At 37.9% G+C, this 23499-nt stretch overlaps 1 non-coding gene and 1 pseudogene across 1 annotated transcript; one reads left to right on the top strand and one right to left on the bottom strand.

The window, feature by feature from the left end:
• Positions 1–1950: 1950 nt before the first annotated feature.
• On the bottom strand, positions 1951–2696 carry LOC138837334 (ras-related protein Rab-5A pseudogene; annotated as a pseudogene).
• A 1409-nt stretch (positions 2697–4105) lies between these two features.
• On the top strand, positions 4106–4211 carry LOC138837524 (U6 spliceosomal RNA). Its single transcript, XR_011375329.1, has one exon. It is a non-coding gene; the product is annotated as a U6 spliceosomal RNA (small nuclear RNA).
• Positions 4212–23499: the final 19288 nt, after the last annotated feature.

Here is a 23499-nt window from a genome sequence, read left to right as displayed (position 1 = left end):
TAATAACAACAGATGCTGGAGGGGATGTGAACAGAAGGGAACCTTACTTCATTGTTGGTGGGAGTGTAAACTTGTTCAACCACTTTGGAAAGCAATATGGAGGTTCCTCAAAAGACTCCACATAGAGCTCCCCTATGACCCAGCAATCCCACTTTTGGGCATTTACCCAAATGTTTACAAACAAGACCACACTAAAACTACCAGCACAACTATGTTCATTGCAGCATTATTTACCATAGCTAAGATATGGAACCAACCCAGATGTCCTTCAGTAGATGAATGGGGGCCTGAACTCTGGGCGTGGGCACTGTCCCTCAGCTCTTCAGCTCAAGGCTAGCCCTCTACCACTTGAGCCACAACGCCACTTTTGGCTTTTTTCTTTTTGCTTATTTGGTGCTGAGGAATCAAACCCAGGGCCTCATGCATGCAAGGCAAGCACTCTACCACTGAGCCACCTTCCCAGCCCCGAGCCTTGCATTTCTTGCTTGACTTGCTTGCTTCTGCTAGCAGTCTCTCACTTTAGCCATGCCTCCAGCCTAGCTTTTTGCTGATTAACTGAAGAGAAGGAAGCTTGCAGACTTTTCTACCTACCTTGCTTTTTACATTGACTCTTTAGTTCTCAGCCCACTCCTCACTTGTGACCAAGTCATGTTATGGGAATTCTTTTTTTTTTTTTTTTTTGCTTTTTATACCACTTTATTCCAACCTGAGCACCTCAATATAAAACTAAACACTGGTGAACTGTTTTCCTTACTAATTCTCAATTACTGTAAAATGTACAAGTTCTGCTAGCAGTTCAACACTTAAATAGACTAAATCATCTCTGACACATGGTAGATTTCATATAATGAAAATACCTAAAATAATTAGTGCAAAATAAATAGACTTTGAAAAACAAAGCCGCAAGATTGTTACTAGTATCGTAATACTTATGTTACAAATTACAGGTGCATTGTTTATTATGGTTCTAGCCATGTAGGAGCCCCTTCTTTTCAAAGGAGGAGAAAGAAATAATTAGCTGTTTTAGTAACTGTACATTTTGTATACTTTTAAGCAATTCTTAAATATTACAGAAAATAATAAACATGGAGACTACAATGCAGTACCCTATTTACAGTACAGTTGAAGATCAAATTTAAAATAATCAAGTTTAAACGTACATAATTGTTAGTGCATTGACTCTATTATATTGGGAGGGACAAGAGCCCCTCCCTCCCTTACAAGATATATATAATGGCCAGCAGTGATTAAATAGAAATCACAGACACCTGGTTGGTTTCCATTTTTTGTTGATGAGCTCACAAGAAGGTAACACTACCCATTAAAATGCATTTATCAGCTTTTGTGTTTCTAGAACAAGATGGGGTTACAGATGACTTATTAAAATCGCACTTTAAAAAAACACAACTAGCTACAGTTTAGGTTTTACAAACATTTCTTCTTTCTTCCTGAAGAAGTGGGACCACTTCCTTGTAGTAATTTATTAACTGTGGAATGTAGACTTTATATAACAGAAGAAATTATCATTGATGTGAATACTGTAGCTAGGCATATTTTTAAAATCTCCTTCTAAAACTGTTTTTCAAAAGCCCAAATTAGTTAATTTCCAAATCATTTTCAGAGATGACCATTGTCCCAGTCTGGAAAAACTGAGTGACTATAGGTCCAAGTAGTCCTTTGTCTTTATCCCTAATGATGAGAAATTATTCCCTCTAACTTTCAATGAAACAATTATACACAGTTATTTTCCCTTTTCTATTGCTGAAACATTAGTCAGAGGGAATTATTAAAAATTAAGTTCAAAACACTTAAAATAATCCTGTATTAGAAACTTGACATCTATCATAAGTCTCTTCTTTTCGGAAATCATACTGGGCCAGTTAAATACTCCAATTCCACTGTTATTAATGTTTAGGAAACAGAAAATTCCAGCAGGTTCAAACTGGAGATTTAGTTACAACAACACTGACTCCTGGTTGTCTGTGTCCGTTCAGTAAGCTCCACCCCTCTTCCTCTAGCAGAATTTGCTCCTGGATTCTGTGGTTCATTCTTTGGTAGCTTTTTAGCTATTGCCATGAATATTTCATTTACATTCACTGATGTTTTAGCTGATATCTCCATGAATAACAGACTGTTGTCATCTGCATAAGACTGTGATTCCTGGAAATCTACAGCTCTTTTGTTTGCTAGATCAGCCTTGTTTCATAAGGCTTTTACAATGTTAGGACTTGCTTGCCTCTGAAGTTCTTTAACCCAGTTTTTCCCCTCTTGCAAAAGACTCCTCATTTGTGATATCATACACAACTATGGCTGCTTGTGCTCCTCTGTAGTACATTGGTGCTAGGCTATGGTATCTCTCTTGACCAGCTGTATCCCATATTTCAGACTTTACTGTTGTGTCATCAAGACACACAGTTTGGGTTAGAAAAGCAGCCTCAATGGTACTCTCTTGAAATTCATGAAATTGGCCTTTCACAAAACGTAGCACTAGGCTTGATTTGCCAACGGCAGATTTTCCCAGAAGTACTAGTTTGAACTGGCATATTTTATTTCCAGTATTTGGCCCATTGGGTCTTGTTGCTCCTCGATTAGCCATATCCAAATTTGAAAGAAGTTCCTAATTTCACAGTGCTAAATGAACTTCCAGGATGCAAGGTATCAATTTTTTTTCTTTCTGGAGATAAAGAGACCTGAGCGGGGCCGCAGCTTCCCGGAAGCTAAGCCCAGGTGTGGCCCGGAGGATGGACGAGGCCTGAGCGGCGGTGGTGGTGGTGGAGGTGGTGGCTGCGATGAAGGGGGTGTCTCCTCCCAGCGCCTCTTGCTCACACTGGACGCTGCGGGGCTCCAGCCGCGGTGCCGCCCCTGCCAGGCTCCCATTTTATGGGAATTCTTGTCCTGAGACTTTCCTACCCAGATGATGCAGTGAAGTTCCCCACCTGCAACTAGCACACAGCTTTCTTGTTGCATATCCTACCCGTCATGCTCTGGGTTTCCCGCTCTACCTCACTACCATTTTAGGCTTGGCACAATCAGTCCTGTTTGGCTCAGGTCCTGTACCTGGGAAGGTGTCCCTAATAGTAAGATTCAGAGCACCAAGAAGATAGCCCCTTCACCTATTTGTTGTGATATCTTCTTTATTCATTTCTATTTTTTTCAAATTAGAATGTCTACCTCTTGCTTTTAGTTAGTTGGGTTAAAGTCTTGCCAATATTGTTTACCTCTTAAACTATTTTTGTTTGATTATTTGTGTTGTTATTTTGATCTCCATTTAAATACTCTCTTGATGTTACAGTTTGTTTTAGAAATCTGCTGTTGCAAGCCCTGTGCCTTGGCAACATCTACCCAGTCTCCATCATTACACCATCATCTCCGTCAACAATAATGCCCTTGAAAGACATGAACTTTACATTTTCCAAAATATACCATGGGAGACCTCTTGACAAGAAATCTGCTTGTTTCCCAACATTGAGAATGAATGAGAAGCTCAAAGTGGTCCTTGTAAACTGACCAGCCAACACTTTTGCCTTAATTTAACAAATTAAGAGATACACAAGGAAGAGTGTCTCAAACTCTTCCTTCCTCCCTGCTCCTAGGGTGGAGATAACAGTTACAAGAACATCTTCATTGGCAGCACCTTCTGGAACAGAGGGAAGGAGAAGGGACATGTATTTTGTTACTTCTTTTCTATGAAACCTTGGACAAAACAAATTGAAAAAGATATTATAAGATAGAAAGTCCTCTGTGAAACTAAGCAATATACAACTGTCCTCTGCAACAAAAGGCAGACATTGGAAAATCTAAATGTCCATATCTAAAAATGGTATCTCTCTTTCCTGCTATTACAGATCTAACTGTAAGACCTAAATCTTGGAAACCACTACAGGAAAATATAGCATAAACAACTGATAGCATGGAGATAAGCAATGACTTTTGGAAGAAGTCTAATTGCTCAGAAAATGGGAATAAGAACTGATAAATGGCATTTCACCAAATGAAACAATTACAGGAATGAGGAAAGAATTCATAGAATCAGAGAAGAGTCTTTTCTGTTATTCATTGTAAAAAGGATTAAGATCTAGATAATGAACAAAAAACACAAAAATTCATGTTTACTTCAGCAGCACATATACTAAAATTGGAATGATACAGAGAGATTAGCATGGCCCATGTGCAAGGATGACACCCAAATTCATGAAGCATTCTGTATTTTTTAGCTAGCAAGATCAATAGAAACCCACAGATTGGGAGAAGATCTTCACTAGCCATACAATGGACAAGGGTCTCATATCTAAAAAATACCTGGAACTAAAAAAATTAAATCCCCCAACAACAAATTCTCAAAGAAACAACTGTCCAATAAATAAGTGGACTAAAGACTTAAAGAATAACTTCTCTGAAAAGGAAAGAAGGATGGCCAATGGACACATGAAGAAATGCTCAACCTCTCTAGCCATAAAAGAAATGCAAATCAAAACAACATTGAGATTTCACTTCACCCCAGTTAGAATGGCAAAAAATCAAGAATTCTAATAACAACAGATGATGGAGGGAATGTGGACAGAAGGGAACCTTACTGAATTGTTGCTGGGAGTATAAACTTGTTCAACCACTTTGGAAAGTAGTATGGAGGTTCCTCAAAAGACTCCACATAGAGCTCCCCTATGACCCAGCAATCCCAATTTTGGGCATTTACCCAAATGTTTACAAACAAGGCTACACTAAAGCTACCAGCACGACTATGTTTATTGCAGCCTTATTTACCATAGCTAGGATATGGAACCAACTCAGATGCCCCTCAGTAGATGAATGGATCAAGAAAATGTGATATATATACACAATAGAATTCTATGCCTCCATCAGAAAGAATGACATTGCCCCATTTGTTAGGAAATGGGAAGGCTTGGAAAAAATTATATTAAGTGAAGTAAGCCAGGCCCAAAGAAACATAGGTCCCACGGTTTCCCCTATTTGCAATATCTAGTATATGTCTGAGTCAAGCAGAAAAGGACAGATAAGGTGATGTTAGGGAAATGAACCCTAAGATGTGTATTCAAAAGATTTTTTTCTTTCTTTCATGTGATTGTTATTAACACATTTATAAGATTATTTCTGTGTTGCTTTGTATGTTCCTCCCCACAGTATAACCCCTGCTTTCACTGTATTTGATGTCAGTATAATTTTTGTAGGGGAAGAGGAAAAACAAATCGTTTAAATAGGGATACAGGTGGACCCATTGTAACAATGAGATGTACAAGTTGTTATGTCGAAAACGAACTTTACAACTTTGGTGAGGCGGGGAGCGGGCGGATTGGATGGGGGGAGGGGCAGGAGGAGGAGGGGAAGGGATGGGAAGGGGAAACAAAGGAGGAGGCTACAATGCTTGATAAGAAATGTACTCATTACCTTGCCCATGTAATTGTAATCCCTCTGTATGGTATTTTCACAATTAAATAAAAAGAACCAAAAATTCAATTAATAATAGGCAAATTAACTGAAAAGACAGTTCTCAAAAGAAATACAAATGGTTAGTAAACACATGAAAAAAAAGTTCAACATCCTTAGTCACAAAGGGAGGCGAATCCAAGTGACATTGAGATTCCATTTCACCTCAGACAGAATAGCTGTCATCAAGAAAATACACAAGTAGCCAGGCACTGGGGGATCATGCCTAAACCCTAGCTACTCAGGAGGAGTGGCTAGATTTGTGGATCTTGGCTGGAAGCCAACCCAATCAAAGAAATCCCTGAGACTTTATCTCACAGAGATATGGCTTAAGTGATAGAATGACAACTTAAAGCTAAGGGGCAGCACCCAGGACCCAAGTTCAAGTCCCAATACTGACACAAAACAGGAAAGAAGGAAGGGAAGAGGAAAATGCGGGAAAGAGGGAATGAGGGAAGGAAAGAGAAGGGGGGAAGGAAAGAGAGAGGGAGACAGGAGACTGAAAGAAAGAGAGGGAAAGAAGGAAGGGAGGGAGGGAGGAAGGGAGGGAGGGAGGACGGAAGAAAGAAAATAATAGTAAATGCTGGTGATGATGCAGAAGTTGGTGGAAGCAATTCCATGCTATTAGTGGGAATGCAATTTAATGCAGCTACTAATTTACAATAAGGAATATTGAATTTTTCACTAATTTTAATGCAGGTTAGTGTTAACTTGTTCAGCATAACACTGTTCTAAGTTGCTTAAGTTGAATCACACCTGTACACTTCAATGTCTGCTCACCAATAAAACCATGACATCTCTTTTTGTTGTTTAATGAATAAAATGTTAGTTTAGTTGTTGTAAAAAAACTTATATGTAAGAAAGTTCCCCTTTACAGAGTAGAATATAATCTTTCACAATGTATTATTCTTTAAAACCTTAAAAATGTGACATTTTTGAAAATATTAAATTGTTTTTACAAGTTAGAAAATGATCTTTACAGTTCTGTTCTCAATAACCAAACTGTGAGATGAGTTGAACTGCCCAAAAACCAATGAATGCATCAAAAATACATGGCAGATATATACCATAGAATATTATTCAGTCATAAGAAATTGTCTCACTCATAGGAAAGCAATGACACTGGAGATCATATGGCTAGCAAAATAAGCCATGCTCAAATCCAAATACTTATGTTTTCACTCACTTGTAGAATCCAGACGTTAGAGATTTTGAAACCTTTAAAGGTACAATGAGAAGAATCATGTTTGGGGATATTTTTGTGGTGTGTGTGTGCTGGTACTGGGGTTTGAACTCAGGGCGTGTACACTGTTCCTTAGATTTTGCACTCAAGGCTGGAGCTTACCATTTGAGCTGGAGCTCCACTTCTGGCTCTTTGGTGGTTAAAGATAAGAGTTTCACAAACTTTTGTGACCTGTCTGTCTTTGAACCATGACACTCAGATCTCAGCCTCTTAAGTAACTAGGTCTGGGCATGAGCCACTGGCGCCCAACAATACTGCTTTTCAAAACTACACACTTGTCAAGAAATAGAGATATTTTTTAAAATGACCCAAAAAAGTCAGGCTTCATAGAAAATACAGATTTATTTCCTTTACAGTCAATGAATAAAAAGCTAACAATTATGATCTTCATCTCCAATATTTTGTTCAATATTATTGCTGCAATTTCATACCCCTTTCTTCTTTTAGATGTCTAAGTCAGATGCTAGTGAAGTTGTAAGCTGTGTTTACTCAGGCCTGTTTCTCAGCCCATGGAGCTGATGAATTAGCTTGTGGATCTACTAGTCTCCTTGCCACCTTGTGGTACAGGGTTTCTGGATTAGGTGAATAACAAGTTTGTGGAGGCACCAACATTGGGGCAGCTACTGGTGTCGAGTCTCCGACGTCTTTCTTCTCTTTGTAGCTGATTTTGGAGAGGAGTCCTTTGTGAAATCATGTATTGAGGTATATGTTATTCTACATCACTAGTATTCACCACTATCCTGCATACTGGTTGTCAGATTCCTCCATCTCTTCTCCCAAAACAAGTTTGGAGTCTCTGGGAAAATCACTTAATTGTGAGAGAGTCTCTATGGTTTGACTGGCAAGTAAGTAAGACCTAGCTCTTACCACAGCAACTGAAGGTACTAATGGGAGCAAGTTGCTCCCATAGGCCCTGCTGTGCCCTGGTATGTGCGTTCACCAATGATAGAGCCATATGGCCAGGTGTCCTTATCTTGAGGACATAGAATAGGGGTGCCTTGATTCACTACTATTGCAGCCTTATCCTCTCTCCCAGACCAAATAAGCTTATGCAGCAGGAACCAGACCAAAATTTTACTCTATTTGGACCTTAAGCAGATACACCAGATTAGCTCCCTCCATACCTCCAGTTGTGCCCTCATTTCTACCATTTGTCCCACCATGAGTTACTTTGTAACCGCCCCCACTAGACAATGGTAGCATTCTTTCAAACCCAATAATGTTTCAGATTGTAAGGAAGAAGAAGATGCCTTTGGCTGAAGGATCCCCCTTATGGGCTTTTTTTGTAGTAAGTCTGTGATGGTCTTGAGTGACCTCTTTTTCTATTTTCATTTACTTTTTTCCTCTTTCTGAACCTAATATCTAATGACAAAACTCAGGATAGGATGTTGTTTATTCTCCTTCCTCTCTCTCTCCTCTCACTCTTTCTTCCCTTTCTCTCTGTATTGATATTATCACCCTATATTTCATTATATAACTTAAATATGTACAATGCACTTTATTTAAAACAACAGAACACTTTGTTACGTTATTTTTCTTAAAATATAAAATAAAAGATATAAAATGATAAAAAGTATAGATCAACAAACCATAACAACTCCAATACACACATGATAACCCACTAAGGCAGGAAAATAGAAAATTACTAAACTTCAAAAATACTTTCATCATGGCACTTCCCAATCTCTCTGTGTCTCTTAATATGTGTGGAATCTTTCATTTCCAATATTATATTAAGTTTGTGATTATTTACAGAAATGGAATTGTACTGTGTAGTTTTTTCCCAATCATATGTCTATGAAATTCATTATTATTATCATCTTGACTTCTTATTGCTGTATAGTATTCCATTATATAGATATACTTCAATTTAATTTAATTATCTTTGTGCTGTTGAGTATTTCTAGTTTCTGCCTGGTAGGAACAGTATCAAAATGAACAATCATGTCTCATGACTCTTTCATCTTGATGCCAATATGCATAGGAGTCTCTTAGAAATGTTGCAGTAAGATTACTCTCATAAAATACACCAGTTTTTATTTTCAATTGTATTCATAGATGTTGACAAATAAAAATACATATTCAAAATCTACAACATCACATTATGATATACAAGTATAAACGTGTGATTGACTTTAGTTCAGTCAGCAAATTGTCCAAGAGCTTCATCCATGTTGTTCCAAATGGTATCTACTGCTTCCTTCCACCCACTACTTTTGCAAAGGAACTAATATAAAATGGTATGTGTGTGCATTACACATTTACTTTCTTTTTTTTTTTTTTACACATTTACTTTCATCTGACAGAGACTTTGTTTTGGTTTGCTGAGTATTGTGAATAATGCTGCAATGAACATGGATATTCATTGAGGTGCTAATATCATTCCAAAAGAAATTGTTAGAACATATTGTATTTCTGTTCTTTTTTATATTTTTGAAAGAATTAAATATTCATAGTTTTCCATAATATCTGGACCAACTTACATTCCCACCTTCAGGATGACACATTTCAACATCACTTGTTCTTCTGATGGCCATCCCAATATACAGAGGACATATCTCATGGTGACTTAGGCTCACATTTCTCTGAAAATTTACTTGTTAATTATCACTATTTGTTCTTAATAAAAGAAATTCTATTTGTTTTCATGTTCAAGAATCAATTTGGGAGTTTGTCAAGTTGTAAGATGTTTTTCCTTGCTTGCTATTTTCTAACATATATATAAGATATTTCTTTGTTGCTGTGTATGTCCCTCCCACCATGGTATAACCCCTGTTTTCACTGTATTTGATGTTGGCATAATTTGTGGAGAGGAAGGGAAAAAACAAATTGTTTAAAAAGGGATACAGTGATACAGTTGGACCCATCACAACAATGACATGTACAAGATTTTATGTCAAAAATGAACTTTACAACTTTGGTGTGAAGGGAGGGAAGTGGTGGGGGGAGATGGGAAGGGGAAACAAAGGAGGAGGAAACAATGCTTGATAAGAAATGCACTCATTACCTTGTCCATGTAATTGTAATCCCTCTCTACAGTATTTTCACAATATATTTTAAAAAAAGATTTCCTTACATATTTAATATATGAAAACCCTTTCAGACCTCTGGTTAAGAAGTTATTTCTTCCCATTCTGTAAGCTGCTTTAAAATTTTATTGGTAATTGTCTCTATTATGTAAAAGCTTTATAGTCAGTATAAGGCATATCACTTGTTTGCTTTTCATTTCATCACTTAGATGTTTTTATTATAATCTTGAAGTCATTGTACAAAGGGGTTTCATTTCAGCATGTCAGTTTATGAATAGATTACATCTGGATCCATTTCACCCTTTTCATAATTCTACCCACTTCTCCCAACCCCATCCATTTCCTCAATTTCCTAGTTCAATTTTTACATATATATTAAATATTATGATTAGCCCACCCTTTCTCTCTTCATTTATCTAATCTCTTTCTTGACCTCAGCTTCCCATGAAACCACAAGTTCCAGCTTTCTGGTATTCATTTTGTTAGATTATAAGTTAGTTGTTCTAAGGAGTTACGTCATTGAAATTATCCCTTGCATATATAGCATAATTTATATGTTTGTATATATATATCCATATGACACTGTACCTATTTACATATATATATATTTATCAATTACATCCAATGTGCAAACAGCTTAACTTATTTCACTTAACATTATTTTCTAGGTTCATCCATTTCTCTGCAAATAACATAATATTGTTCTTCCTGATAGATAAGTAAAATTCCATTAAAGTTACTGTGTATGTGTGTGTCACATTTTTTTAATTGTGAAAATATCATACAGATGGTTACAATTACATGGGCAAGGTAATGAGTACATTTCTTATCAAGCATTGTAGCCTCCTCCTTTGTTTCCCTCTCTCCCCCTCCCCCAACTGCTGCCAAAGTTGTAAAGTTCCTTTTTCGACCTAATGTCTTGGACATCTCATTATTGCAATGGGTCCACCAGTATCCCTATTTAAACAATTTGTTTTTTCCCTTCCCCTCCACAAAGTATACCAACATCAAATACAGTGAAAACAGGGGTTATACCATGGGGGGAGGGACATACAAAGCAACAAAGAAATCATCTTCTAAATATGTTAGAAAAAATCGCAAGACAGAAAAAAACATTTGAGTCCTTACCTTGGGGTTCATTTCTCCTAACATCAACTTATCTGAACTTTTCTGCTTGTCTCACACATATACTAGTTATTGCAAAGAAGGGAAACCATGGGATCTATGTTTCTTTGGGCCTGGCTTACTTCATTTAATATAGTTTTTTCCAAGTCTTTCCATTTCCAACAAATGGGGCAATGTCACTCTTTCTGATGGAGGCATAGAATTCCATTGTGTATATATAACACATTTTCTTTTTTTTTTTTTTAATTTTATTTTATTTTATTTGAGAACATACTGTACAGAGGGGTTACAATTACATTGGCAGGATAATGCATACATTTCTTACCAAGCATTGAAGCCTCCTCCTTTGTTTACCCTTCACCTCCCTTCGCAGCCTCCCCCCTCCCCCTCACCCAATCATACCCCCCTCCCCCCCACACACCGACATTGTAAAGCTTGCTTTGACATGACATTTTGTAATTCTCCTTGTTACAGCAGGTCCACCTGAATCCTTAAACGACTTGTTTGTCCCCATCTCCTCCACATGTTATACTGACATCAAATAAAGTGAAAGCGGGGGTTACACTGTGGGGGAGGGACATACAAAGCAACAAAGAAATAATCTTATAAATGCGTTAGAAACACATGCACGAAAGAAACGAAAACATTAAAATACATATTTAAGGGTTCGTTTTCCTAACATCACATTATCTGATCTTTTCCGCTTGACTCGTACCTATACTAGATATTGCAAATAAGGGAAACCATGGGACCTATGTTTCTTTGGGCCTGGCTTACTTCACTTAATATAATTTTTTCCAAGCCTTTCCATTTCCTAACAAATGGGGAAATGTCATTCATTCTGATGGAGGCATAGAATTCCATTGTGTATATATACCACATTTTCTTGATCCATTCATCTACTGAGGGGCTTCTGGGTTGGTTCCATATCTTAGCTATGGTAAATAATGCTGCAATAAACATAGTTGTGCTGGTAGCTTTAGTGTGGTCTTGTTTGTAAACATATGGGTAAATGCCCAAAAGTGGGATTGCTGGATCATAGGGGAGATCTTGTGAAGTCTTTTGAGGAACCTCCATACTGCTTTCCAAAGTGGTTGAACAAGTTTACATTCCCACCAACAATGAAGTAAGGTTCCTTTCTGTCCACATCCCCTCCAGCATCTGTTGTTGTTAGAGTTCTTGATTTTTGCTGTTCTAACTGGAGTGAGGTGATATCTCAATGTTGTTTTGATTTGCATTTCTTTTATGGCTAGGGATGTTGAACATTTCTTCATGTGTCTATTGGCCATCCTTCTTTCTTCTTCAGAGAAGCTTCTCTTTAAGTCTTTCGCCCACTTATTTATTGGGCAGTTGTTTCTTTGAGGATTTGTTGTTGGGTGGTTTAATTTTTTGAGTTCCAAGTATATTTTAGATATGAGACCCTTGTCCGTTGTATGGCTAGTAAAGATCTTCTCCCAATCGGTGGGCTTTCTATTGATCTTGCTAGCTATGTCATTTGCCCTGCAGAAGCTCTGCAATCTTATGCAATCCCATTTGTCCAACCTTTCTTTGATTTGTTGTGCTTCCGGGTCTCTATTCAGAAAATTTCGGCCTGAGCCAAGGAGACCTAGAGTTTCTCCTATTCCATCCTGTAATGTTTTCAGAGTGTCTGCTTTGAGTTCAAGGTCTTTGATCCATTTGGAGTTGATTCTGGTGCAGGGTGATATATAAGGATCTAGCTTTAGTTTTCTACATGTAGTTAACCAATTTTGCCGGCACCATTTACTGAAGAGGCTGTCTTTCTTCCATTCTATTGTTTTAGCTTCCTTATCGAAGATTAGATGGCTATAGGTCTGTAGGTTCATTTCTGGGTTTTCAATTCTATTCCATTTGTCCTGAGGTCTGTTCTTATGTCAATACCAAGCTGTTTTGATTACTATGGCTTTATAGTAGAGATGGAAATTTGGTATTGATATTCCTCCAGCAGTGTTCTTTCCGTTGAGAAGTGTTTTTGCTATTCGGGGTCTTTTATTGTTCCATATGAATTTTTGGATTGCCTCTTCTATTTCCTTGAAGAATGAGGGTGGAATTTTGATTGGTATTGCATTGAATTTGTAGATAGCCTTGGGAAGTATTGCCATTTTCACGATGTTAATCTTGCCAATCCAGGAGCATGGGAGGTTTTGCCATTTTTTAAGTTCTGTGTTGATTTCCTTTTTCAAGATTTTAAAGTTTTCATCATAGAGGTCCTTCACTTCTTTAGTTAAGTTAATTCCTAGGTATTTTATTTTTAGTGGGGCTATTACAAATGGAGTTGCTTTCCTAATTTCAGCCACACTTTTCTCATTGTTGGCATACAGAAAAGCCATTGATTTTGGGGGGTTAATTTTATAACCTGCTACTTTGCCAAAGTTTTGAATCAGCTTGAGTAATTTGGGAGTGGAGTCTATGGGATTCTTTAAATACAAGATCATGTCATCTGCAAAGAGGGAGAGTTTTATTTCTTCTTTCCCTATTTGGGTCCCCTTTATGTCTGCATCTTGTCTTATTGCTGTAGCTAGGCATTCTAATACTAGATTGAAGAGAAGTGGAGAGAGTGGGCATCCTTGTCTTGTTCCTGAGTTAAGAGGAAATGGCTTTAGTTTTTCACCATTGAGTATAATGCTGGCTGTAGGTTTGTCATATACAGCCTTTATTGTATTGAGGAATGTTCCATGGATTCCTAATTTTTCCAACACCTTCATCATAAAGGGGTGTTGGATCTTGTCGAATGCTTTTTCTGCGTCTATTGAGATAACCATGTGGTTCTTGTTCTTGCTCCTGTTGATGTGATGAATAATATTAATTGATTTGCGTATATTGAACCAGCTTTGCATCCCTGAAATGAATCCTGTTTGATCGTGGTGTATGATTTTTTGGATGAATTGTTGAAGTCGATTGGCCAAAATTTTGTTGAGAAGTTTTGCATCAATGTTCATCAAAGAAATGGGTCTATAGTTCTCTTTCTTTGATGAGTCCCTGCCTGGTTTTGGGATGAGGGTTATGATGGCTTCATAGAATGTGTTGGGTAGTGAGCTTTCTCTTTCAATTTCATTGAAGAGTTGGAGGAGTATTGGTGTGAGCTCTGCTTTGAAGGCCTTGTAAAATTCTGCTGTAAAACCATCTGGTCCTGGACTTTTCTTAGCTGGGAGGTCTCTTATTGCTGTTTCTATTTCAATGCTTGATATGGGCCTGTTAAGATAGTTTAACTCATCTTGGTTTAGTTTTGGCATGTCAATATTTGCTAGGAAGAGGTCCATTTCTGTCAAGTTGTCGAACTTATTAGCATAAAGTTTTGAGAAGTATTCCCTTATAATGTTCTGAATCTTGGTTGTTTCCGTGGTGATGTTTCCATTCTCATCTCTGAGTTTATTAATTTGGGTGTGTTCTCTTCTTTTTCTGATAAGATTTGCTAAGGGTCTGTCAATTTTGTTAAGTTTTTCATAGAACCAACTCTTTGTTTTGTTGATTCTTTCTATAGTTTTTTTAGATTCTAATTCATTTAATTCTGATTTAATTTTGATTATTTCTTTCCGTCTACTGGATTGGGGTTTATCTTGCTGCTCTTTTTCAAAGAGGCTCAGATGTCTCATTAAATTGTTTGTTTCAGATCTATCCAATTTGTTGATGTAGGAGCTCAGAGCTATAAACTTGCCTCTGAGTACTGCCTTTGCTGTGTCCCAGAGGAGCTGGTCATTTGTGTGTTCATTTTTGTTGAATAGCATGAACATTTGAATTTCCTTTCTAATCTCTTCCATGACCCACTCTTGATTCAGCAGTGTGTTATTTAGCCTCCATGTGATACCAGACTTTCTTTGGTGGCTTTTGGTGTTGAGTTCTAATTTTATTCCCTTGTGGTCAGAGAGAATGCAGGGTATAACTTCAATGTTTCTGAATTTAGACAAGTTTGTTTTGTGGCCTAGAATGTGGTCTATTTTAGAAAACGTTCCATGTGCTGCTGAGAAGAACGTGTATTCTGATGCTGCTGGGTGAAATGTTCGGTAAATGTCTGTTAAGTCTAGTTGATCTATGCAGTTGTTTAGATCTGCGGTTTCTCTGTTGAGTTTTTGCCGAGTTGATCTGTCTAGTGGGGAGAGTGGTGTGTTAAAATCCCCAACAATTAATGTCTTTGGATCTATATGGGATTTGAGGGAAAGTAGTGTTTCTTTGATAAATTTGGGTGCTCCATTGTTTGGCGAATAGATATTTAGAATTGTAATATCCTCCTGAAGGAGAGATCCTTTAATTAGTATGTAGCGACCTTCTTTATCTCTTCTCACAAATTTTAATTTGAAGTCTATTTTATCTGATATTAGGATTGCAACTCCCGCCTGTTTATGAGGGCCGTTTGCTTGGTAGATTTTGTTCCAGCCTTTAACATTGAAAATGTGTTTGTTTTTACGGGCAAGATGTGACTCCTGCAGGCAGCAGATAGAAGGGTCTTGTTTTTTAATCCAACTAGACAGTCTATGTCGCTTAATTGGAGAGTTCAGTCCGTTAACGTTAAGAGATAGGACTGAGAGGTATTTGGGAGTTCCTGCCATGTTATCTACCTTCTTGGGGGCTGCGAAAACTGGGTTCTTCCTATGGTTCTTGGATTCTCAGTTTGGGTGCAGTTTGTTGGCCTTTATTGTGGTCTTGTTGGTTTTCTATGTGAAGGACATCTTTAAGAATCTTTTGTAGGGCTGGTTTGGTGGAGATGTATTGTTTCAATTTTTCTTTGCTGTGGAAGGTTTTTATTTGGCCTTCAGTTATAAAGGAGAGTTTAGCTGGGTACAGTATTCTTGGTTGATAGTTGTTTGTTTTTAGGGCATGGCATATATCATTCCAGGCTCTTCTTGCTTTGATTTTCTCTGCTGAGAAATCTGAGGTGATTCTAATTGGTTTCCCTTTATAGGTGATTACCCTTTTCTCCCTGACAGCTTTAAGGATCTTTTCCTTGGTCTGAGTTGATCCTGTGTGGATTATAATGTGACAGTGGGATGTCCTATTCTGGCCTGGTCTATTTGGGGTTCTAAAGGCTTCTTGAATCTGAATAGGCCTATCTTTTTGTATGTTTGGGAAGTTCTCTGCTAGGATCCTGTTAAAAAAATTTCCTAGACCATTAACTTCTGTTTCTAGGTGCTCCTCTATACCCATTATCCTTAAGTTAGGCCTTCTGATGGTGTCTTCCAGGTGTTGGATAGATCTATCATATTTCTTGGACTTGTCTTGGATGGTTGTATGTTCTTTCTCTATAATATCTAGGCTGTCTTCAATCCCTGAGATTCGATCTTCTGCATGGTCTAACCTGCTGTCAAGACTCTCTACTTTGTTTTTTATCTCTTTTCCTTCTAATTGGTCAGCTTTGATGGCTTCAAGTTCTTTGTTGAAGCTCTGTTTTAGGTCTTGTATGAATCTCTTTACTTCCTTAATTTGGTGTTCAGTGTTTGTCCTCAAATCACTTAGTTGATTGGATATGGTTTCTTTGGACTCCCATTCCTTCTGTTGGGTTCCATTCAGCATTCCCTTTGTGGTCTCCCTGACTTCCTTCAGCTCTTTGTTAATGGATTCTATGGATGCCTTTAGTGATCTTTGTGTGTTCTCTACCTGGTCTCTCAATTCCTGTATTACTCTTTGTTTAGCTTCCTCACGTTCATGGGATTCCTGCAGTTCTCTTTGAGTGTTCTCAGCCTGCTCACGCCATTCCTCCCTTTCTTTTTGAGTATTCTCAAGTTGTTCACGCAAATCCTGTATCAGTTTTTGAGTAGCTTCCTCACGCTTATGATATTCCTGTATAAACTTCTGGGATGCCTCCTCTCTCTCCCTATCATGCTCATAGAGAGTCCTTTGTAAGGTGTCAAACTTGTCATTTATCATGTTTGCCACCAGTGTTTGTAGAGCTATTTGGGAACTCTCCTCTGGATTGTTCATTATCTGATCTGACCCCTGATTATCAAGATTGGGAATTGATATACCCGAATTTGCCATTTTTCTTGTGTTTTTCCGGCTTACTCTGCCCATTTGAGATGAAGATAGTACCAGTTTTGTGCTAGAACACTATCTTAAGGCAACCATCAACCAAAGTTTGCATTTGTACAGTCAATAGTCTACAGATAAAATCTAGTTCAACAGATACATCTATTCAACATCAAACAACTATATTTTAAAGGACTTCGAACCGCAGAAAAGAATTTGGAAAACCAGAAATTATTAGGATTAGGGAGAGATGTGGGTGAAAAATAGGAATAGATTGGTGTGGGGAGGCACAGGGAGAGTTAACTATGTCCTAATCACAATGCAGGAAATGGGTTGGGTAGGATGCAAGTAGAGAGAGAGAGAAAAAGAAGAGACAGAAAGGGGAATGAAAAGAGACCAGAAAAAAAATAGAAACGTAAAAATTAATGTTATTGTAGAGATTAAGAGACCATTTATTTAGAGAGGAATGTGAATATGTTGTGAGAAAGGGAGGGACATAGAGGAGATGTGAAAAACTTTAAGGATGGGAAAGGGAGAAGAAAAGATCAGAAGTTCAGTAGAGCTAGACAAAAAACAAAAAGATAATTATGAAAGAAAGAAAAAGAGAAAGAAGATAAGAAAAGAAAGGAAAACGCTCATTTACATATTCCTAAAATAAAAATTATAAGAGGAGAAAAAACAAAAAAAAAGTTACTGGAAATCAATTATTTTTTCAGAAGAGGCAAAAATTAAAGATTAATAAAAGTTTTAAAAGAGAAAAAATTTTATATATATATAAGGTAACAAAAAACAAAGAACAAACAAAAAAAGGAAAAGAAGAAGAAAAAAAAGAAAAAAGAAAAAAAAGTCCTTTGATTTTTTTTGGGGGGGTGAGGGGTGGGAAGAATCCTGTATCTCCCTTTTGTCTGTAACCAGCCTTTTGTTGGAGTCTCTGGTCAGCTTGAGGTCCTGTGGCTTGATTGGTTTATTAAGTCGGTTTGTTGGAAGAGGCAGAAAAATGCTCTGCTTTGCCCAAGATTTTGAGATCCCCCTCCCAGGTTAGTTTTCTAGGAGGGTGATCTGCTTTGAGAATCACAAAAGAGGGGGATGCAGTGGTGAGGCTAGGTTCTGGGTAGAGTTGAGGCCTTTCAACAATCAGTAGCTTTTTCCTGGGGCTGTTTAGTGCAAAAAAAAAAAAAAAAAATCTCCCAGAGCCCAGCCTGGAGCCGTTCTCAGGGATTCTGTTTTTCAATTGATTGTTGATTCAATTGAGCCGAGTCTGGCAGGTCACTTTGCGGTTAAGTTCTTGTGACCTGCTAAATGACTCGTTTTATTCCAAGGCCTGGGTTGGAGCTGGCAGCTCCTCCGAGCTTTGTCGGTATCCAAGATGGAGATCACCAGTGCTGGGGGGGGAGGGGTGGCCTTCCCTCCTCTGCTCCCTGAGAAGGAGTGAGGAAGTCGGGCTTCTACTCACGCCGAGTCTTGGATCCTGGGTCGTCTCTGGTCTGCAAGCTGCAGGATGAAGATGTCCGCTCTTTGTTGGTTCTTGCTGGTGTTGAGTAGAATCCGCTCGCCCGCTGCGTCTGGCTCCTTCGTCCCGGACTCTCTGTGAGCACTCAGGTATGGCCCCCGGCTGTGGTCTCCGCCGCTTGCGACCCTACCGCCGCCGCCGCCGCCGCCGCCACCGCCGCCGCGGCTGCTGGTGAGCATTCAGGTGCTTCTTTTTGCCTTGGCTTCCCCTCTCTTGTCTAACTCTCTGTCCTGTGATGGCACACTTGGTGTGATTCTCTGGCTTAGGACTGTTCACTGGAACTCTAAAACTGCTTTCTATGCGAGAGCTTGTTCAGATTACAGCTTCTCCTCCGCCATCTTCCCGGAACTCATAACAAATTTTCTTGATCCATTCATTTACTGAGGGACATCTGGGTTGGTTCCATATCTTAGCTATGGTAAATAATGCTGCAATAAACATAGTTGTTCTGATAGCTTTAGTATGGTCTTGTTTGTGGTTATTTGGGTAAATGCCCAAAATTGGGATTGCTGGGTCATAGGGGAGCTCTATGTGGAGTCTTTTGAGAAACATCCATATTGCTTTCCAAAGTGGTTGAACAAGTTTACACTCCCACCAACAATGCAGTAGGGTTCCCTTCTGTCCATATCTTCTCTATCATCCCTTGTTATTAGAGTTCTTGATTCTAGCCATTCTAACTGGGGTGAGGTGGTATCTCAATGTTGCTTTGATTTGCATTTCTTTTATGGCTAGAGAGGTTGAGCATTCGTTTATGTGTCTATTGGCCATCCTTCTTTCCTCTTCAGAGAAGTTTCTCTTTAAGTCTTTAGCCTACTTATTCAATGGTCAGTTGTTTCTTTGAGGATTTGTTGTTGGGGGCTTAATTTTTTGAGTTCCAGGTATATTTTAGATGTGAGACCCTTGTCCGTTGTATGGCTGGTGAAGATCTTATCCCAATCTGTGGGATTTCTATTGATCTTGCTAGCTATGTCCTTTGCCATGCAGAAGCTCTGCAACTTCATGCAATCCCATTTGTCCAAACTTTCTTTGATTTGTTGTGTTTCTGGGTCTCTATTAAGAAAATTTTGGCCTGTGATAAGGAGACTTAGGGTTTCTCCTATTCCATCCTGTAATGTTTTCAGAGTGCCTGCTTTGACTCTGAGGTCTTTGATCCATTTGGAATTGATTCTGGTGCTGGGTGATATATAAGGATTTAGCTTTAGTTTTCTACAAGTAGTTGACCAATTTGGCTAGCACCGTTTACTGAAGAGGCTGTCTTTCTTCCACTCTTTTTTTTTTTTTAGCTCTGTTATTGAAGCCTAAATGGCTATCGGTCTGTGACTTCATTTCTGGGTTTTCAATTCTATTCCATTGGTCCTGAGGTCTGTTCTTGTGCCAATATCAAGCTGTTTTGATTACTATGGCTTGGAAGTAGAGTTTAAAATTTGGTATTGATATTCCTCCAGCACTGTTCTTTCTGTTAAGGATCATTATTGACATTCGGGGTCTTTTATTGTTCCATATGAATTTTTAGATTGCCTCTTCTATTTCCTTGAAGAATGAGGTTTGAATATTGATAGGTATGACATTGAATTAGTAGATAGATTTAGGAAGTATTGCCATTTTCATGATGTTGAACCTTCCAATCCAAGAACATCGGAGTTTTTTCCACTTTCTAAATTCTGTTTTGATTTCCTTATTCAGGTTTTTAAAGTTTTCATCATAGAGGTCCTTCACTTCTTTGGTTAAGTTAATTCCTTTGTATTTTATTTTTTGTGGGGCTGTTACAAATGGAGTTGCTTTCCTGATTTCAGCCACGCTGTTCTCATTGTTGGCATATAGAAAAACTATTGATTTTTTAGGGTTAGGTTTATACCTTGCTACTTTGCCAAAATTTTGAATCACCTTGAGTAATGTGGGAGTCATGTCCATGGGATTCTTTAAATACAAGATCATGTATCTGCAAAGAGGTAGAGTTTTACTACTTTCCCTATTTGGATCCCCTTTATGTTTGCATCTTGTCTTATTGCTGTCAATTTTATGTTTGCATCTTGTCTTATTGCTGTCAATTTGAAATTGAAGAGAAGTGGAGAGAGTGGACATCCTTGTTTTGTTCCAGAGTTAGAGGAAATGGCTTTAGTTTTTCAATATTAAGTGTAATGCTGGCTGTTGGTTTGTCAGATACAGCCTTTATTGTATTGAGGAATGTTCCATGGATTCCTAATTTTTTCAGATCCTTCATCATAAAGGGGTATTGAATCTTGTCAAATGCTTTTTATACATCTATTGAGATAAGCATGTGGTTCTTATCCTTGCTCCTGTTTATGTGATGAATTATATTAATTTATTTGCATGTATTGAACCAGCTTTCCATCCCTGAAATGAATCATGTTTGATTGTGGTGTATGATGTTTGGATGAATTGTTGAAGTCGATTGGCCAAAATTTTGTTGAGAAATTTTACATTGATGTTCATCAAAGAAATGGGTCTATAGTTCTCTTTTTTTGATGAGTCCCTGCCTGATTTTGGGATGATGGTTATGATGGCTTCATAGAATGAGTTCAGTAGTGAACTTTCTCTTTCAATTTCATTGAAGAGTTGGAGGAGTATTGGTATGGGCTCTGCTTTGAAGGGCTTTGAGAATTCTGCTGTAAATCCGTCAGGTCCTGGGTTTTTCTTAGATGGAAGGTCTCTTATTGCTGTTTCTATTTCAATGCTTGATATGGGCCTGTTAAAATAGTTTAACTTATCTTGGTTTAGTTTCAACATGTCAATATTTGCTAGGAAAAGATCCATTTTTGCCAAGTTCTCAAACTTCTTAACATAAAGTTTTGAGAAATATTCCCTTATAATGTTCTGAATCTTCATTGTTTTTGTGGTGATGTTTCCATTCTCATCTCTGAGTTTATCTATTTCAGTGTGTTCTCCTCTTTTCCTGATAAGATTTGCTAAGGGTTTGTCAATTTTGTTAATTTTTTTGAAGAACCCACTCTATGTTTTGTTGATTCTTTCTATGGTTTTTTTAGATTCTAATTCATTGAATTCTGATTTAATTTTGATTTTTTCTTTCCATCTACTGGATTGGGATTTATCTTGCTGCTCTTTTTCAAGGAGGCTCAGATGTCTCATTAAATTTTTGGTTTCAGATCTCTCCAGTTTGTTGATGTAGGAACTCAGAGCTATAAACTTGCCTCTGAGTACTGCCTTTGCTGTGTCCCAGAGGAGCTGGTAGTTTGTGTGTTCATTTTTGTTGAATATCATGAACACTTGAATTTTGTTTCTAATCTCTCCCATTACCCACTGGTGGTTCAACAGTGTGTTGTTCAGCCTCCATGAGTTACAGGACTTTCTTTGGTGGCTTTTGGTGTTGAGTGCTAATTTTATTCCTTGTGGTCTGAGAGAATGCAAGGTATAACTTCAATGTTTCTGAATTTGGACTAGTTTGCTTTGTGACCTAAAATGTGGTCTATTTTGGAAAATGTTCCATGTGCTGCTGAGAAAAACTTGTATTTTGATTCTGCTAGGAGAAATATTCAGTAGATGTCTGTTAAATCTAGTTGATCTATGCAGTTGTTTAGATCTGTGTTTTCTCTGTTGAGTTTTTGCCAAGTTGATCTACCTAGTGGGGATAGTGGTGTGTTAAAGTCCCCAATAATTAATGTCTTTGGATCTATGTAAGATTTGAGGGAAAGTAGTGTTTCTTGGATAAATTTGGGTGCTCCATTGTTTAGGGAATAGATATTTAGAATTGGAATATCCTCTTGAAGGAGAGATCCCTTAATTAGTATATAGCAACCTTCTTTATCTCTTTTCACTAATTTTAATTTAAAGTCTATTTTATCTGATATGAGGATTGCAACTCCTTCCTGTTTATGGGGGTCATTTGCTTGGTACATTTTGTTCCAGCCTTTCACTTTCAAAATGTGTTTGTTTTATGGGCAAGATGTGACTCCTGAAGGCATGTTTTTTAATCCAACTAGACAGTCTATGTTGCTTAATTAGAGAGTTAAGTCCGTTAATGTTGAGAGATAGGACTGAGAGGTGTTTGGGAGTTCCTGCTATTTTATCAACCTTCTTGGGGACTTTGCCAACTGGGTTTGGTGGAGATATATTTTTTCAGTTTTCCTTTGCTATTTGACCTTTGATTATGAAGGAGAGTTTAGCTAGGTACAGTATTCTTGGTTGATAGTTGTTTGTCTTTAGGGCATGGCATACATCATTCCAGGCTCTTCTTGCTTTAATTGTCTTTGCTGAGAAATCTGAGGTGATTCAAATTGGTTTCCCTTTATGGGTGCTTGATCTTTTCTCCTTAACAGCTTTAAGGATCTTTTCCTTTGTCTGAATTGATCCTCTGCCAATTGTAATATGACAATGTCCTGTTCTGGTTTGGTCTATTTGGAGTTCTAAAAGCTTCTTGTGTCTGAATAGGTCTATCTTTTTGCTTGTTTGGGAAGTTCTCTGCTAGGATCCTGTTTAAAATATTTCCAGACCATTAACTCTGTCTCTAGGTGCTCCTCTATACCCATTATCCTCAGATAATGGTGTCCTCCAAATGTTGAATAGATCATATTTCTTGGATTTGTCTTGGATGGTTGTATGTTCTTTCTCTGTAATATCAAGGCTGTCTTTAATCCCTGAGATTCAATCTTCTGCATGGTCTAAACTTACTGTCAAGACTTTCTACTTTGTTTTTTTATTTCTTTTCCTTCTAATTGGTCAGCTTTGATGGCTTCAAATTCTTTGTTGCAGCTTTGTTTTAAATCTTGTATGAACTTCTTTACTTCCTTAATTTGGTGTTCAGTGTTTATTCTCAATCATCTAGTTGATTGGTTATGGTGTCCTTGGACTGCCCTTCCTTCTGTTGTGCTCCATTCAGCATTCCCTTTGTGGTCTTCCTAACTTCTTTCAGCTCTCTGTTTATGGATTCCATGAATGCCTCTATTGATCTTTATCTATTCTCATTTCCACACTGGCAATTCCTCTATTACTCTTTGATTAGCTTCTTCATGTTCATGCAATTCCTGCAGTTCTGTTTGACTGTTCTCAACCTGCTCATGTAATTCCTGTATCAATCTTTGAGTACCTTCCTTATGCTCACGAGAATACTCTCTCCCTATCACACTCACATTGAGTCCTTTGCAGATTTTTAATCTTTTCATTCACCATGTTTACCAGTAGTGTTTGTAGAGTTTTTT

The sequence above is a fragment of the Dipodomys merriami genome, unplaced genomic scaffold, assembly GCF_024711535.1.
Source record: "Dipodomys merriami isolate MVZ:Mamm:240054 unplaced genomic scaffold, mDipMer1.0.p SCAF_27, whole genome shotgun sequence".
NCBI lineage: Eukaryota > Metazoa > Chordata > Mammalia > Rodentia > Heteromyidae > Dipodomys > Dipodomys merriami.
The sequence above is the reverse complement of the archived record's forward strand: the minus strand, read 5'-3'. Positions and strand labels throughout refer to the sequence as shown.